The 16,831-nt window shown below is 43.1% G+C and overlaps 1 long non-coding RNA gene across 2 annotated transcripts in view; it reads left to right on the forward strand.

Annotated features, from left to right (window-relative positions):
• Window positions 1–280: 280 nt before the first annotated feature.
• LOC143686390 (uncharacterized) overlaps window positions 281–16,831 on the forward strand; it is a 28,138-nt gene continuing 11,587 nt past the window's right edge. For both annotated transcript variants that reach the window (XR_013177116.1, XR_013177117.1), the window contains exons 1-3: window positions 281–357; window positions 2,062–2,223; window positions 2,867–2,986. This is a non-coding gene — a long non-coding RNA (uncharacterized LOC143686390). The remainder of the gene's footprint in view (window positions 358–2,061; window positions 2,224–2,866; window positions 2,987–16,831) is intronic.

Genomic DNA, 16,831 nt, shown 5'->3' on the forward strand with positions numbered 1-16,831 from the left:
GATGAGACCTATCCTGAATCAGGTGGGTCACACCTTAACTGAAGTAACATCATCAAAAGTTCCTACTTAAAATGGATTTACACCCACATAAATGGATTTTATTTAAGAATATATTTTTCTGGGGTACATACAGCTTCAAACCACCACATTTATTCAGCATCCTAACAATTTTATCTAAACTTACCCACCAAGTCTCCTCTTTAACTTGCACAATTCAATTTATGAAGTCATTCATTCATCATTCATTTGTCATTCGTTTATGGGTTAGGCACAGCACATAGAGTAATGCAGCCAAGCAGATATTTAAAGCAGTGATTGCAATGCTGTATTATAACTGCTAAATGGAGACAACACAAGGTACAGTAGAGCTATTTTATTCCAGTGTTTTCATACCTGTTTGTCTCTCTGTTTCAAATAATTAAAGCTGAGAACCATGTACAATTTAATTTCCCCAAATGAATGTGATAGGCACTTGACATCTTTTTGCCTCTTTTTCCTCATCTAAAAAATATTAAGCCTCAATTTGTGAGGCATAAACACAACACAATTTTATTTCCTCAGTAACTGCAAGCAACTACACTCTTTCATTTTTAGCCATTCAATGGTTTCCTTTATTAAGACTAGATACTATCTATTTAAAAATGCAAGCCCAGATTTATTTCAAAGTCCTTCCACTGGCCATCCAGCACTGACCAGATTTGTAGATCCTTTAATATGGGGCCAAGGAGCTCTCTTCTCACCCCGCCTCCCTCCACTGCCTCTTACAGGCATTCACTCTTCTGATGTTGTGGCAGGGAGGAGAGAAGGGAGAGAGACGGAAGGCACCTTCTTAGATGAGGGCCATGATGAGGTTGCCATCCTCTTTCTGATGACCATCTCTCCACTCCAACTCGTTCTCTCTAGATTTGGCCGTGATGATGGTGACACACAAACCCTGCTGACAAGGCACTCATCCCAGACAATTCCTTAGGCATCAGTTGGTCTCTCCTGAGATATTTTTGCAGCACCCCCACTGCATTCCTCTGATGACTAAACCCCTTTGCCCCTTTCTGAGGCACCTCCACAGACCCGCAGCTCTAATCCCATCTGTCTTCTGCAACCCAATAGGGTGGTTTCAGGGTGAGTTGTCCACTCTTCTCCTGTCCGTGCCTTCTGATGTCTCTTTCCTGGGCTCTGATGAGTTAGAGGAATAAGGACATAAACCTACACCAGACAGGGCAGGGACAAAATCAGGAAAGATGGGTGTGCCTTATCATTTTTGATCAGGTGAGTGGCATGATTATATTTGTATTTTATTACAGTCTTCTCAACACACAGTCAAGAATGGACAGGAGAGTGTTAGACCTAGAGTGGAACATGATGCTTTCCAACTTGCATGTGGTTTTTAATAAAACTTGATAAATCTTCTCTGGCATATGACATAGTCAAAAAGGTAGTTCTGCATGCCTTGGGCAAGTTGATCTTTGTCTTTAGAGAACCAAATAACTACAGAACATGAGAACCTTTGGGCCCATCTAGCCCAATCCCCTCATGTATTAGATTTGGAAACTGCAGCTTAGAGATGTGACATGACTTCCAAAAGTCCTCAGAGCTCATGGAAAGCCCCACAGAAAAGGACCATATACTGCAAGAGAAAAGGCATAGTTCACCCTGATGGTAGTTTCTGACACTTCCTTGTCTGCTCTTTTTGACTTCAGATCCTCTGTTCCTTTCTTCTATCCATCCAAACCTTACCTAGATCTCTGCCCCTGTTGACACAGTCTATATTCCTGCCTGTCCATCTTGGGCCATACCTGACACTGTTTTGGGGTCTCAGACTCAACACCTGCCCAATGCCTGAGTCTGGCTTCATCCCCACTGCCAGGGCAACTAGCCAGAGCCACCAGGTTTCCCAAGTCCTTGGTGAGCTGGCCCTGGGACCACTCCAGCTCTTAACCCAAACACATATTGCACTGAAGGTGAGTTCATGTCATTTTGTGTGTATGTCTCTTTTCTACTATATCACAGGCTCCTTGAGGAAGGAGATCACATATTTTTATAAACTTATCCTCTTATACTCAGGCTGCCTGATCCTTGATGAGCACTCAAAGAATATCTGATGACCCTCTTAATGTAGTAATTTATTTACAAGCTTCCTAGTATATCCCAAAGCTATGAAGAGAGGCAGCAGGGCCCTGTGATCAGCTGACCCAGGAAGTTCCTGTTCTTTACAGATATGTATAGGTAAGTGGAGAATGCAAAGTTTCCATCAGTCAACAAATACTCCAAGCAAAGAAAATATTTTATATTCACATAAGTTCCAGAAGTGCTAGGCTATAAGAAGTTAAACCTCTTCCTTCACTATGAAATCCCAAGGGGTCTTTATTATGCTGACATGTGATTCCCAAGATGAGTATTGACAGTAATTGCTATTCTCAGCAATCCAAACAATGCCAGGCTTGTAGCAGGCTTCCCTCCTTTATTGCTGAAGGATACTTTGGATCCCTTGTGGCTTTCGATATGTTTTTAAGCAAAGCACAAGCCAAAGGCATCGTCTTGTGAGCTGTATGCCTGTGCCAGCTCGGTTTGGAGATGCTGACATGGCCCTAAATATCACCGCATGTGTATTAACATTCCAGCTTCTCCTATTCTTCAGTGCCTCCAAGATCTTCTACAGAGTCCCTTACAGGGGAAAACAGGCACAGGAAATAGATTACCGTGGTTGCATTGCAATCACCTAGGAGACCAGCTGTGCCTCTCAGCTCTGAGTCAGTCCCAAATGAATGAGGTTATGTGCACTCTAAGCTAAGCAGTCATATCCCTGAAGGAGCATGGTGGACTTCAGAGAATGGAGAACCTTTAAGCTCACCCCTACCATTTTAAACAGGAGGAAACTGAGGCCCAGGAAGCTGACGGGACACCCAACATCGCAGAGCCATGCTTTTATTATTAAAGCAGAAGTCTCCACCTGGGTTAAAACTGTAACTCAACCACCAGTCATTATGAGGTGCTGTATTTTTTAATTACTTCAGAAATAACTATATGAGGGTGCAGGTTTCTAGTTTGGGTGTGGGGGGGAAGAGAGGGAAGGAGGGAAAGCCAGCCATCATTCCCCATGAGGAGAGCAAAGCATCATAAGGAGAGGCGCATGACGTGATGTGTTTCCTCAAGTTCTCAGCTCTTTTTACTTTTGCTTGCATCTGGAAATTGACTTGAAGCACTGGAGTCTGCTACTGTAGGGGGTTGGGAGTGACTCTTATCCAGGTTATCCAGTTTCCCAGGTTTACTGGAAGAGCACAGCATTCACAGCTCAGAGTGAACACCCTCTCTCCTCCTTTCTGAGGGCCTCTCTCTTTCCAGAATTGAACCTGCAGCTGCAAGCTCAACCCAAGGCCCTATCTGAAGCCTCCAGGTTGGACCCTTGCTTTGAGGTATTGCATTAATCAAGGGATTCTTCACTGAGGCTATAAAGAGGAGTAAACAATACATGAGCCTCCGTTTGGAGCAGCTCACAGTCCGGTGGGGGAGAGGGAGAAAGTGTGGTGAACATTTGTCTTCTAACATTCCCCACTCCCTTACTCAGGATCTACTTCCTACCAATACCCTGATTGCCTTTTGGTTTTTATCTTAGTAGGATGATAAATCCAATCTACTACCCTCCAAATAAAGAAGTCAAAGCTTCCCCCAGAGCCTCTCTCCGAATCACAGGGGACAGGCAGAGGACTAAGCTTGGTAAATAGATGCTATGGTAGTTAGATTCAGTTGACAACTTCAGTTGTCAACTAGGTGAAGGCACCTAGTTCTGTTGCTGTGGACATGAACCAATGGTATGTGAACCTCATCTATTGCTGATTTATATCTAGGAGGCATGCCTGCTGCAATGAATGACGTTTGACTTAATTGGCTGGTGCTTAAATGAGAGAGCGCAACATAGCACAGCCAAAGCAGTTTGGCATTCCTCATCTCAGCACTTGCAGCTCAGCCTAGGCCTTTGGAGATGCAGAAAGGAATCAATCACCCCAGAGAAAGTTCTTGGAACCCAGAGGCCTGGAGAAAAGGCCAGCAGAGACCATCCTGTGCCTTCCCACATAAGAAAGAACCTCAGTGGAAAGTTAGCTGCCTTTCCCCTGAAGAACTAACAAAATAAATCCCCTTTTATTAAAAGCCAATCCATCTCTGGTGTGTTGCATTCCAGCAACTAGCAAACTAGAACAGATGCTTTCCTCTATCTTTGAGTTTCAAATGGGTGCCCCAAGGACCTGTGCTGTGGCCAGAGTCCCTCCTCCCTGAGCACACAGTCCTGCTAAAACAGCACTCTGCAAACTCTAACCTCACCCCCCAGGGCCGCCTTGCCACCTGCTTGTTTCCTAGCCTGGCTTTTCAACTTCCCCTCAATCCCATGAGTGCCTGATCTCCCTCCCAATGAGCTCCCTTTTCCAAGGGTTAACCAGAGTCACTTTCTGTGGCTAGCAATAAAGGAAACCTAAAGGATACAAATCTGTGCGCAGATAATCCCCAGAAAACATGCTAAATGCTAAAGGTATCACCAAGTGACATGGGAAAATAGAAGAGAGGGGAAACTTGTACTGGGGAGCAGGGGTGGAGCTCCAGAAGCCTGCAAAAAGGAGGAGCATTTGTGGACTGGAAAGATCACCCATAGGATAAGAAACGGCCTAAACACTTGAGCAAACGTGAGGACAAAGATGCTGTGTTGTCCTCACAAGAAGGAGAGGAGAAAATAGAGCTTGTTCCAGGGACCAGCTCAGCTGCCTGCTTCTGTGTGACAGCCACAGCCAGGTCTACCCCCGCAGAGCTTCCTCCCCAGAAGTGAGATCCAACACCAATGAATGCAGCAATTTAAATGCTGACATGCACCCCTTACCTTGCACCTCTGCACAGAGACCAAGGGAAGAAGGGGCCGGGTCTCTCAGTGGTAGCAGCAAAGCCCCAAGGCAAGGAGGGCATATTTGGCAGCTTTGCATTGTCCTGAGCAGTGTCTCCCAAATGCCCAAGCCCAAACCTTCCACTGGACACTGAATACACATAGAAGCCATGGCAGCTTTGGGTTCTAGTACCTTCCCCCATCCTGACCCCCAGACTGCTGAAAAACACCCCCACTTCATGTTTACTGTTTCCAACTCCCAGTGGGCCATATGGGCCCACATCTGAGTTTCATGCTTTCATGGGAACTGCGCTGGTAATGCTCTGGATTAGTAATTTCCATAGAGATTCTAGCAAAACAGCAAAGCCAAGTGAATTAATTCTGACAAAAGTCTGGCAGAAAAAAAGGGGGGGGCGTGGAGAGGATGAGTCACTGACAATACTTCTCAAACCCAAAACTCATAAGGGTTATTACAGCTGAGCTGGTATTCCAAGTGTCAAGGACAACCTGGTGAAGAAGGAGCCTCCCAGATGCCTGCCTGCCTGCTTCTTAATGAGGGCATTAGAAATAAAGTCTGGGAACTATTTGCTCAAGATCTGAGCTGCTGGCTCCTAGACAAGAGGGTGTCTTGGGGAAGAACAATTGTACTGAAAATTGCTTTCCAATAGAAGATTTGCAGAGCATTAAACACTATCCATAAACAGTTTCAGAGGGAGTCTCCAGTTAAAGAGAACTGAGAGGCTTTTGAATATAACTTTTCTCCCTGTTCTCCTCGAGAAACATCTCCTGCTATTTGGGATGTTGTTTGAGGTTTGGCAATGAGGTGGCACTTCCTTAACGAGGAAAGAAAATACATATTTTGGTGGCTATGGCTCAGGTAGCTCCAGCTTCCAGAGGAAATGAGTCTTTGAAAGGCATGTTTGCTTCATGCGGTATAAATAATGTTGATTTATTTATGTTTTAACCTCTCTTTGGTGATTAATGAGCAAAAATATATCTTCTGAGGTTTGTAGCACACTGGATTCTTTTTTAATGGTCCACACTGGAAGTAAATAAAGATGAAAAGAAAACATAGCCACGGTGGTTCTCATGAAATACGGTGTTTTTAACTCAGTTAATCTAGAGTTTAAATGACCCAAGCTGTTCCTAAGGAACTATCAGCTTTTTATCAGTATTTTTCTTTCTTTCTTTTTATGTCTGCAAATCATAGCTCCTGAAAATATTAAATTATTTCTCAATGTTTAAAAAATTAAGTAATGGTAGAATTTGGTAGAATTTGGAATGAGCCAAGTTCCTTGCCTTGATTTGAGAGCCAGCTCCAGTAGGTACTGATTGTTGGATCTCGGGAAAACCATTTTTCCCTTCTAATTTTCAGTTAAGGTTGGCCAGGTTAAGGTTAACCTTAACGCATAAGGTTACTGTGCAGATAAAATGAAATAATGGATTGTAGATGCTTGGGGAAGTGTGATGCCTGTCACAATGGTAAGCAGGAGGAGAAAAAGGAAACAGCAAGTTTTATCGTGGACTAATTTGTGTATAAGGCACTTTGCAAATGGACTCTCACAATAGCCCCCTGAGCCTTTCCTAGACCTGTCAGTCATCTCAGCTCTCTCTTTTCAACTTCATTTACTTCTAGCGTGGGCCTATCTTGCCATCCCTACACCCATCCCCGAATGGCAGCCAAATCAGTTCATGCCACGCCCAGCTGAAAAATCCATCAATGCTTTCCCATTGCAGTCAGAATACTATCCAAATTCTTTGCCATACCTGATCCAGCTCCTCCTCCCCTTCCAGACTCAGCGCCCACCTCTCTGTCCCTTGCTCTCTCTGATTTCACCAAACTAGTCTTCCTTCAGTTTTTTGGCCATGTTCAGCTCCTGTCTGTCTCAGGGCCTTTGCACATGCCCTTACTTCTTCCTGGGATGCTTTTTGTCCTTTTTTAACATGGCAACCCTATTCATCTTTTTCAGTTTCAATTTGTATGTCATTTCCTCCCTCTCAGCTAGGACTTCCATATTGACCAGGTAGACTATGCAATACACAACTCTAGGGGACACAATTCACAAAGACTACACTCTGTACAACAGTACATGTGACCTGTTCTCAGCTTCTACCACCACTCGCATTATGCCCTCAATCTCCTGCACTTCTCTGTCACAGCAATTTGCACACTCATGATAATTTGTCTGCCAAATGTCCATTTTCTCCACTAGACCATCAGGGTTGGGACCAGGACTCTGTTCACTTCCGGATCCTCAGCACCTAAATTAGGGTCTGCACATAGATGTTACTCAATAAATGTTTGTGGACTGACTTTCTTTGAAGTATGGATGACTACGTCATGCTTTCTAATCCAAAGTCACTGAATAAGCATGAGCATCAAGGTCTGGTAAATGTCTCAGTAGCTTCCCATTGTCTATTGCCATCCCCAGTGCCAAGCTGGACCTGGAAGCTAAAATATGCAGAGCTCAGGCAGCCCTAAACTGAGCACTGTGCTCTGCTCTACTAAGTGACATATCTTTGCCTGCTAGAGATACTTAACTCCTCATTACAGAAATATATTATTCCAAAGAAAAGTATATGTGAGTGGAGACTTTAGACTCTAGAGCTGAGTTTTGAGCTTATCTATCATGGGCTAGCTGGTGACACTGAAAAGAATAAAATTAGTATTATAAAATCTGCTGTCCTTTCCCCTTGCTAGTTTATTATTATTATTATTATTTAAACAAGGTATTCCATAAGCAGAACGCTGAGCTGCAAATAAGAATGGCTATAATAATATGACATGACATTATTATTTTATAGTTGATGAACAAACCTCTCAAGCACACAGTTGCCATTACTTCTCTCTTACCTTGTTCTTAGCCTACAGCTACCTTCAGTCATAACTTGTTGATTAACCAATCACAACGGATTTAGGAGCAGGAAGTGGCACCTCCCCTGTGTTCTGCATGATATAAAAATAAATAACAAAGGGGTGCGAGGATAGTTCAGTGGTAGAATCCTCACCTGCCATGCGGGAGATCCGGGTTCGATTCTCGGCCCATGTCCTTCCCAAACAAACAAACAAGGAAACAAACCATGAAACAAAAAATGAAAAAATAAACTAACAAAAATTCAACAAATAGTACTGCAATAAGGGGATATTGACATGGAAAAAGAATGAAATGTGACCCCCGCCACAAGCATACAAAAATAAATAACACATGCAAACTCAGCACTGTTGTTTTGTGAGACCTTATTCATTCATCAATCCTTAGAGCAAACATTTAGATTTTATTACATGTTAGCAAGGACCCTTCTCCTGCCTTTGAGGCCCTCATTAGCTAGTGTAGGGAATGAGGGGTAAGAGGAGACCCAACATGCCAGCAAAGGGAAAGGTTTGCTCTGAAGGAGGTAGGAGCAGCTTCCAGTGCAGCACAGGAGAGCTGAGCAACGCTGCTCGGGCCAAGGGGATGATTCTCTGAGCATCTTCTCAGACTAATCCCTCTTGGTCTAACAGGATGCAAAGAGACAGCCTCAAAGGTAGGAGGCAGGGGAAGGGGCATTATTTCTAGGCAGGGGGAATCACTGGGCTCCCTTCTATCTTTCAGTTATTTGCTTTGAGACTCTTAGTTTCTGGCATCTGAGTACATTCAGACTCCCAGGTACCCTTGGGAAGTAGAACAAATGGGATAGCTGTTCACAGAGTCTTAGCCTCTCGGTGTCTCCAGGACCCAGCCCCTCCCCAGGTGGGCTGTGTAGGAGGCTGGTGGGCAACAACTTGATTCCAAATTCCTGTTGAATGTTTGGGGTTGGGCAGGGGACACTTTGCTGGTGCATTTTCCTTTATTTTTGTAAATTTGTTTTATTTCTGAGGAACTATTATTCCTGGGTTTCTGACTCATCCATGGTCCTTAAATGTCACTCGTTATCAAGATATAAGAAGTCTCGATAAACCTTCTCTTCCAAGAATGCTGGAGTTTTGAATCCCCAAGGTCCAGAGTATGGTCTTTAGCCCTGAACCTGGAAAATCAGAGAAAGTTTACATTAGGCCCTGGGCTGGTTTGAAAATATTATGTACCCCAGAATAGCCGTGTTTTAATCATGATCCAATTTTATGGGGCAGCCCTTTCTTCTAATCCTAATTCAATATTGTAGGTTGGAAACATTTGATTAGATTATCTCTGCAGAGCTGTGCCACACCCAATTATGGGTGTGAACTTTGATTAGATGGTGATCTGACTCCACTCATTCCAGGTGGGTCTTGATTAGTTTACAGGAATCCTTTAAGAGAGGAAACATTTTGGAGAGAGCCAGAAATGACAGCAGCCTCAAAGCTGACAGAGAGAGCTGACAGGGACTTCAGAGCAGAGCTGACACAGATGCTTACACTTGGAGAACAGAGGCATGGATGTTTGGAGATGCTTGGAGCCCAGCAGATGTTGCCATAAGATGTTAAGCAAGCTAGAACCTGGAGAGAGCCAAAGGAAAACAAGAGATGAAGGCCAGCGCTAGAGAAGAAAAGTGAGGAACCCTAGGAACAGAGGCCAACAGCAATGGAGCCCAAGAATAAGAGACCAGCAGATGAATACCATGTGACTACCCAGCTGGCAGAGTTGTCCCTGATCCATTGGCCTTCCTTGAATTAAGGAATCTGTTTTTGGATGCCTTAGTTTGGACATTTTTTTGGGCTTAGAACTGTAAACTTGTAACTTATTAAATTCCCCTTTTTAAAGAGTCATTCCAGTTCTTGTATATCACATTCTGGCAGCTTTCAAACTAATACAGGCCCATTCTCACCTCTAACTCTCTGAGGGCTTCCCTGAGGCTGGTGGTGAGGCAAGGTGGGACTGTCAGGGTGCCATAGGCAGTGGGCTTGTACTGAAAGTAGGGTCTTGCTGCCATCATCACAACCAGGTCACAGTGGAGGGCAATCTCAATTTTGTTGACCTATCTGAAGTCTGTGGAGCTTTGGAGGAGTCAGATATGTAGGAAAATATGGTGTCATAGCATAGAGCATTGTGTCATATCAAATCGTATTGTAACATATTGTACTGTAGAAAAACATTTGATAAACTACCTGAAGGAAAGATGAAACAAAAGGAAGCTAATGAAAATGCTAACATGTTCCACATTAGAAATTAATCAAAAACTTGGGAATAAGGAGAAAACCCAGGAGGGAAGAGGGAAGCAGAAGAAATGAGGGACCAAGCAACATGGAGGCGGGCCAAGGATCTTTCAGAAACAAGATTATATCACACTGTGTTTTAAGTCATTTCTAATGCTACATTGTAATTCCTTCCATCTTACCAAACTTTCAGTATAGTTTCTTGTACACACACAAAACATGCCTGCGTGCTGGTTTGAAACTATTATGTACCCCAGAAAAGCCATTTTTTAATCCTGATCCTATCTTCTGGCGACCACCACTTCTTTTAATCCTGATTCAACATTATAGGGCAGAAACTTTTGATTAGATAATATTTATGGAATTGACGCATGCCCAATTGTGGGTGTGGCCTTTTGATTAGATGGATATGTGACTCCACCCATTCAAGGTGGGTCTTGATTAGTTTACTAGAATACTTTAAAGGGGGAAGCATTTTGGAGAAACCTGAGATGCAAACACTTGGAGAACAGTTGCTTCAGAGCTGACAGAGACACAGATATTTGGAGATGTTTGGAGTACCAACAGAGAGAGCAGATGCCTAGACATGGGTAGAACCCAGCAGACATCGCCATGTGCCTTCCCATGACATGCTAAGCAAGCTAGAACCCAAAGTTGTGTTCTGGATAAGCTAAGAGAATGCCCACAGATGCTTAGAGAGGAAACCACTGACATCAGAAACTGGAAGTAATGGAACCAGAAATAAGGACCAGCAGATGCTAGCTACATGTCTTCCCAGCTAAGAGATGTTCCAGATGGCATCAGCCTTTCTTGAATGTAGGTAGCCTCTTGTTGGTGCCTTAATTTGGACATTTTCTTGGCCTTAGAACTATAAACTTGTAACAAAATAAATTCCCTTTATAAAGCCATTCCATTTCTGGTATACGGCATTCTGGCAGTATTAGCAAACTAATACAGCCTGTGTGGGAAATTTGTTTGGAAGAAATTACAGGAAATGACTGAGTTCCACATGTAGGCTAATTAACACAAGTGGGGTAGTAAGAAAATGCCTAAACTGACTACTTCAGTGGAAGCAGAAGCTCAGAATTGAAGGTGACTCCAAAGATGCAAGTTCCCCAGAAATTCCCCTGACTCTTGAAGAAGTAATGAGATATTCCATAATCTGTAGGTTGAGGGTTTGAACAAGCTAATCTAGCCCTTGAAGGGGCAAAGGGACCCCAGCTAATGTCTACATTTTATACTTTATTATCTCATTTGATCATGCAATAGATATAATTATCCTCCTCTTCCAAAGGAAGCAGTCATGGCCCACAGAGAATAATTTATTTCCAGAACTACCGTATCTAATAAATAATAAATCCAGAATTTGAACCCAAGTTTTTAGCTGTAATTTTAAACTTTTGTTTCAATAAGGCTATAACTCATCAAAATCTGTGGTAATTAGAGACTCACAGGAAGTTGCAAAAATGGCACAGAGGAATGTCATGCACCCTTCGCCAAGCTTCCCCAACTTCAGCTACAATTTCATGTTCTTCCCTCCACCCACTGAATCTACAGAGGACGGCTGCAGAGACTGGCATTTTGTGTTAAAGCAGGCCCTTTAGGTTTACAGATCTTGAGGAACTGGGTCTCTTGCTGGGAACCAGAAAGTAAGCAGATGAAAAAAGATCAACCTAAAGGAGACCAAGTCTTAGAGCTTAACATGGTTCTCAACCCTAGCTACACATTTGAATTACTTGGAGAGATTTTCAGAACTGCTATTGCCTAGTACAGCCTCAGATGTTCTAATTTAATCAAGCTGATCTGGGCTTAGGCAGCAGTATTTTTCAAAGCCCCCCAAGGGCTTCTACTATGCAGCCAGAGTTGAGAACTCCTGCCCTCAAGTTCCGCCATCAGTATCACTAGCTGAGTGAGCCCACCTCCATTAGGCCCCAATGACAACCTCCCTCCCTCCTAGGATCTCATCACCACGGCTGAGATACTTGTAAGGGGAGCCTATGAATGGAAAGACGCATGGGGTAACTTGGCAGGGGAAATTTCTATTGTGTTTACTGTAGGAATTTGTGGTCCAGCCACTCTCAGCTGAGCTTCTTTTTCTGAAATAGTAAATCGGCTCTGGCTCATCAAAGGAGATTATCATTCCTTTGGCACTGTCTTTGTTTTCCAACACATCTAAAGGAAGCAGATCCACTTATTTCCAAATGCTTTTCCAGAAAGCTCAGTAGCCTACTGTGCGAGGTCACTATTTCACAATCTGCATCCATCACACCTTGGTCAAAGTGGGGAAAAATTGTCTTGTTTTGTTTTCCAGTGCTGGAGAAACAAATTCCTTCTTAAGCTTTGCACAATAAATTGTATTAAATCTTTTCAGCAGGGTTTCCATGACTATGTGAAAGGAAAATCATACAGTAATTGTTTTAAATAATATAGCAAGGCAAGTCAGAGAATGCATCTTAATTTTTGTCATCCATGCAGTGTTCCTGCTTTTATGAAAATGTTCCTAAGGCAGGGGAAAGGTTTCTGCACTCACTGAGGGTTGCTTGGCAAATGTGGTGCAAGGTCAAGTACAGACTGAGATAAGCAGACCCACAGAATCTCTCACGCACCTGCTCTGTCCATATGAGCCCCAGGGTTGGTTTGCTTATTTTAAATGAAAATCAGAATGCCATTTATCTCTTTGCTACTTGGGTACCAAAGCCAATGCCCCCACTGCATAAGGCTGACTCCTGCTTCCTAGCCTTGGTCCTCAATAGGGAGAAAGAGTTGGAGGAATGCCCTAGGTAAAGGTGATACCTGAAAACCCCAAGAAAAAATTCATCCCCTGATAGCTGAGGAAATTTTCAGGGGTGGGCCCTTAGTGGAGGCATCCACAGCAACATGTCATGGATAAGAGTCCATCCTCAGAATTGACCATCCTAGGTTTAGGTCAAGCCCTGTAGAGGATGCTACAAGTAGCTCACCTCTCAGAGACATCATTTCTTCATCTTTAAAATGAGGGTGATGATATCTACACATGGAAGGGTCTGACTCTCAAATGAGATATTGGGTGTGAAGTGCTTATCCTAGTACCCACAAAGCATGAGGACTCAATAAATGATCATCATTGTTACTATTACTATTATTATTTGGCTGTGGAAGAGCCCCCCACGTAACAAGGCAGGTCTAAGGACTGTTGCCTACCTGTGTGACATCCATGTTAAATTCAACAAACACTACTGAACCCCTTCCAGATACTAGAGAGTCTTGCTAGGGTGCCAGAGAATGGGGGAAGAAGCCACGGTCCACCCTCAGGGCTCTCTCAGAATTAGGGACCCTCACCAATTCATGTTGATGAAAATTACTCCTGGATCTGTCTCTGATCATGTTTGGACCACTTTGTGCAATTACTCTGAGGGGAAATCATTTCCTGTCTCAGCCTAGACAATCAGTAGAGAAAGGAAGGAGAGAGCGCTACACTGTCACTGAGAGGAAAGTCATCATGGCTCCTATCCCATGTAGGCAATTCAACTTCCAAATAGGGAGACAAGTGAAGTCCCTCAGCCAAACCCCAAAAAGAGTCCAGAGTAGACTTCGTCCCAGGGCTCAATCCTTTGACCTCATCTGATGTGGATGAGAACCTCATGAGAGTGGGAACTGGGGGAGGCATTAGCTCACCAAATATGCATGAGATCACTTGGCAGCTAAGCTGACATTGGAAGCGAAAGGATGTTGGCTCCAATCACAGTCTGCCATTTTGAACTCTGTAGAAGTTTATTTTAACTTTTTTTTGTAAAAAAATGTTTTAGAGCATGGACAACAAAAAAATAATGGAACACTTGAAGAAAAAGATATGGCCATACAGATATTATCTTGAGTGCCAAAACTAAGACATAGCTGAGATGCTTTGCTTTACATCTGTGCGTGTGAGAGATGTTCCCTCTGTCGGGCCCATGGGAGGCTTGGAGTAGACCCACCAGATTCCAGAAGCTGAGCTTCAAAGTGGGCCAGTCTAATGCCTCCAGGAGGCCAGTGTGGGGTGCCCTTTGTTGCCTCTGGTCCATTGTGAACAACTGCCAGAGGTTCACCACTGCTCAATCTGTTAATTCTGTCTCTCCTTTTTCTAGAAGCAGCTCATGCCCCTCTTGTGGCTCCTTCTAGAATCTTGCCATGAGGCAACAGGAACAGATTTGATGCCAGGATTGGGGCCCCTCCTCTACATTTCCATTTCACTCTCTACTGTGCTACTTACCCTCTGGTTATACTTCTTGTTTATTTGTCTATCTCCCCCCACTATAACATGAGCCCCTTGGGGAGGGCCTGTCTCTTATAAGTTATGAGTTCCCAAAGCATCACATTAAAAGACTGTTGAGTGAATACCTATAATAATGAATGACAACACTTTCTAATGATTGAGCTGAGCATTGGTTTGACATTCCTTTAAATCTGTATGCTGCAGTCCAGGCTTGTTACATTTCCAGCACCTACACTGAATTCTAGTACCAGCCCCTGCTATCCGCCAGCCCACCAACATACACAGACACACACACACACACACACACACACACACACACACATACTGGACAGCACGAACAGTACCAGGCTATGCCTCCAGGGGACTTTAGAGCCTTCTTCCTCCTGCTTTCAGGGATGAGAAACCCTCAGATATCACTTTGACAAGAAGCAGGTTCATTCATCTGCTCATTATGTCTTTAAGAAGTAGGCCTGCTCAACCCATATGGTGGTAGTAAGCACCATCTATGGAATCACTACAGCCCCATTTTCCAAAAGCCAACTAGTTATATTTCTTCTAACCCCAGAATTTCTTCAGAAATATCCTCCAGTGATTCAAAAGCCCCTCCTGGCTTGTAGCAAAATGGGGAGCAAATACAAAGGTGTTAATGATATAACCTTATTTTCAAGTCATTGGCAAAAGACCAGACTCTTAAATTAATTTATTCCGTGAGCTCCCAATATCCTCAGCTAAATTTTGAGCCACTTGCTAGAGCCTACCACTGTGCTTGTTGCTTTTCATACTTTATCTCTTTTAATCCCCATAACAAACCTATACAGTAGGTGCTATTATTATTCCCACATTACAGATGAGGAAAATGAAGGTGAGAGGTTTTTGGTGACTTGGCAATAGTCATATAGCTAATAAATAAATAGTGGACTTAGGATTTGAAGCTATGACTCCTGACTTCTCAGGTTCAACCTTCTCTGTTTATTGTTGTATCACAAAGCAACTCCAAAATGTAATGGCCTAATGCCAAATTATAGTTCTCTCCATGGTTCTGTGGGCTGACTGGGCTAAGATGGCAAGTTCTTACTTGTGGCCTCTCATGTGGTTGCAGTCAGATGTCAGCTAGGGCTACAGTCACCTGAAGGCTCAACTGAGCTGGACACCTAAGAAGACCACTCACTCATATGACTGCCAGTCAGTGCTGGCTGTGGACTGGGAGCTCTTCTGGGGTTGTTGATAGAGCGACTATATGTGGCCTCTGTTTGGTTTGGGCTTCTCACAGAATGGCAGTGGGTTCCAAAGGAGAGTATTCTAAGAGTAAGTGTTCCAAGAGACCTAAGCAAAAACTGCAAATCTTCTTATGCCCCATTCTTGGAAGCCCCAGAATTTCACTTCCATCATGTTCTGTCAACAAATTCACTAAGGCCAACTAGAATCCAAAGGAAGGGTATTTGATACTATCTCTCAACAGAAATAGGACTAAAGAATTTGCAGTCATCTTTAAACTGCCATAACCTGCCCTCTGGCCCTTTTACGTGGAAAATATACTCATCCCCTCCTAAGACTTGAAAATCTCATCATTCCAAATGACATCAGCTCAGGACTGAGGTCCAGGATCTCATCACCTATACCAGATCTTCATGCAGATGAGGCTCCTTGTGCAGTCCCTTGAATAGAGTTCTTCTTAATCTGAAGATCTATGAAATCAAGAGACAAATTGTCTCCTTCACCAGATTTCCTACACATACATACAACATACAGTAGTGGAGGAAAACTACAATTAAGCTCCCATTAAAAAGGAAGAAAATGGGAAGCACAGTAACTGGCCCATAGCAATTCTGAAATTCAACTGGGCACATGTTGCCAGTTCCTAGATTAATAACTGTCCAGTCCTGTTCCCTGGAAATGATTATGCCTCTTGGCTTCACCCTTGGGTTTTTTATTCTTCTCTCTGAATTGTTCTTCCTTTTCCACTGCAAATGGCCATTTTTGCAGCTTAGTAGTTTTCTCAACCTATTTCCTATACACAGAAGGTTAGAGACCTTAATGGCTCTTCGTATTGTGAACTGTCTCTGTCCATTTTAGTTCCATCTGACAATAATTCTATGTATGCAATTCTAAAATTTTTGTGAGCTAAGAACTTGTTTTATTTCATACTATTAGTCAAAAGTCATTCCACAGATCTCTTTTAAACAGACCCTTTCCAGCTTGGACTGAGAGTCAGTATGCTGTGGAAAAATGCCCTTGAGGTTCCTTAGAAGTCTTTAGGTCTAGTAAAGAGACCTTGAAACTCTGAGGTCTTAACAAGGGTCTTATAGCCATACCTCATATCATTTCTTACTTTGAGAATATTTTACCAACTGGGAGCTAGGAATGAGAACAGCTTTATTTTAAACCATCATGTTCCGTTCTTTTTATTTCATCTAAGTTTTACTCAACTAAGCAATTCATTTTAGGGCTCATCTCTCTATATCCATACCTTATTATACATGGCTAAAAGAAACCAGCAGCACTTTCAACATTCTGCCTGGAAATCTCCATAGCCAAGTATACTAGTTGATAGCTATATTATCTGTTTTTCATATTCCTGCAAGCAGCAATGTACCAAATTAGCCACCATTATAGAACAAAGGATACCTTT

Source organism: Tamandua tetradactyla, chromosome 6 (assembly GCF_023851605.1).
Source record: "Tamandua tetradactyla isolate mTamTet1 chromosome 6, mTamTet1.pri, whole genome shotgun sequence".
NCBI classification, from domain to species: domain Eukaryota; kingdom Metazoa; phylum Chordata; class Mammalia; order Pilosa; family Myrmecophagidae; genus Tamandua; species Tamandua tetradactyla.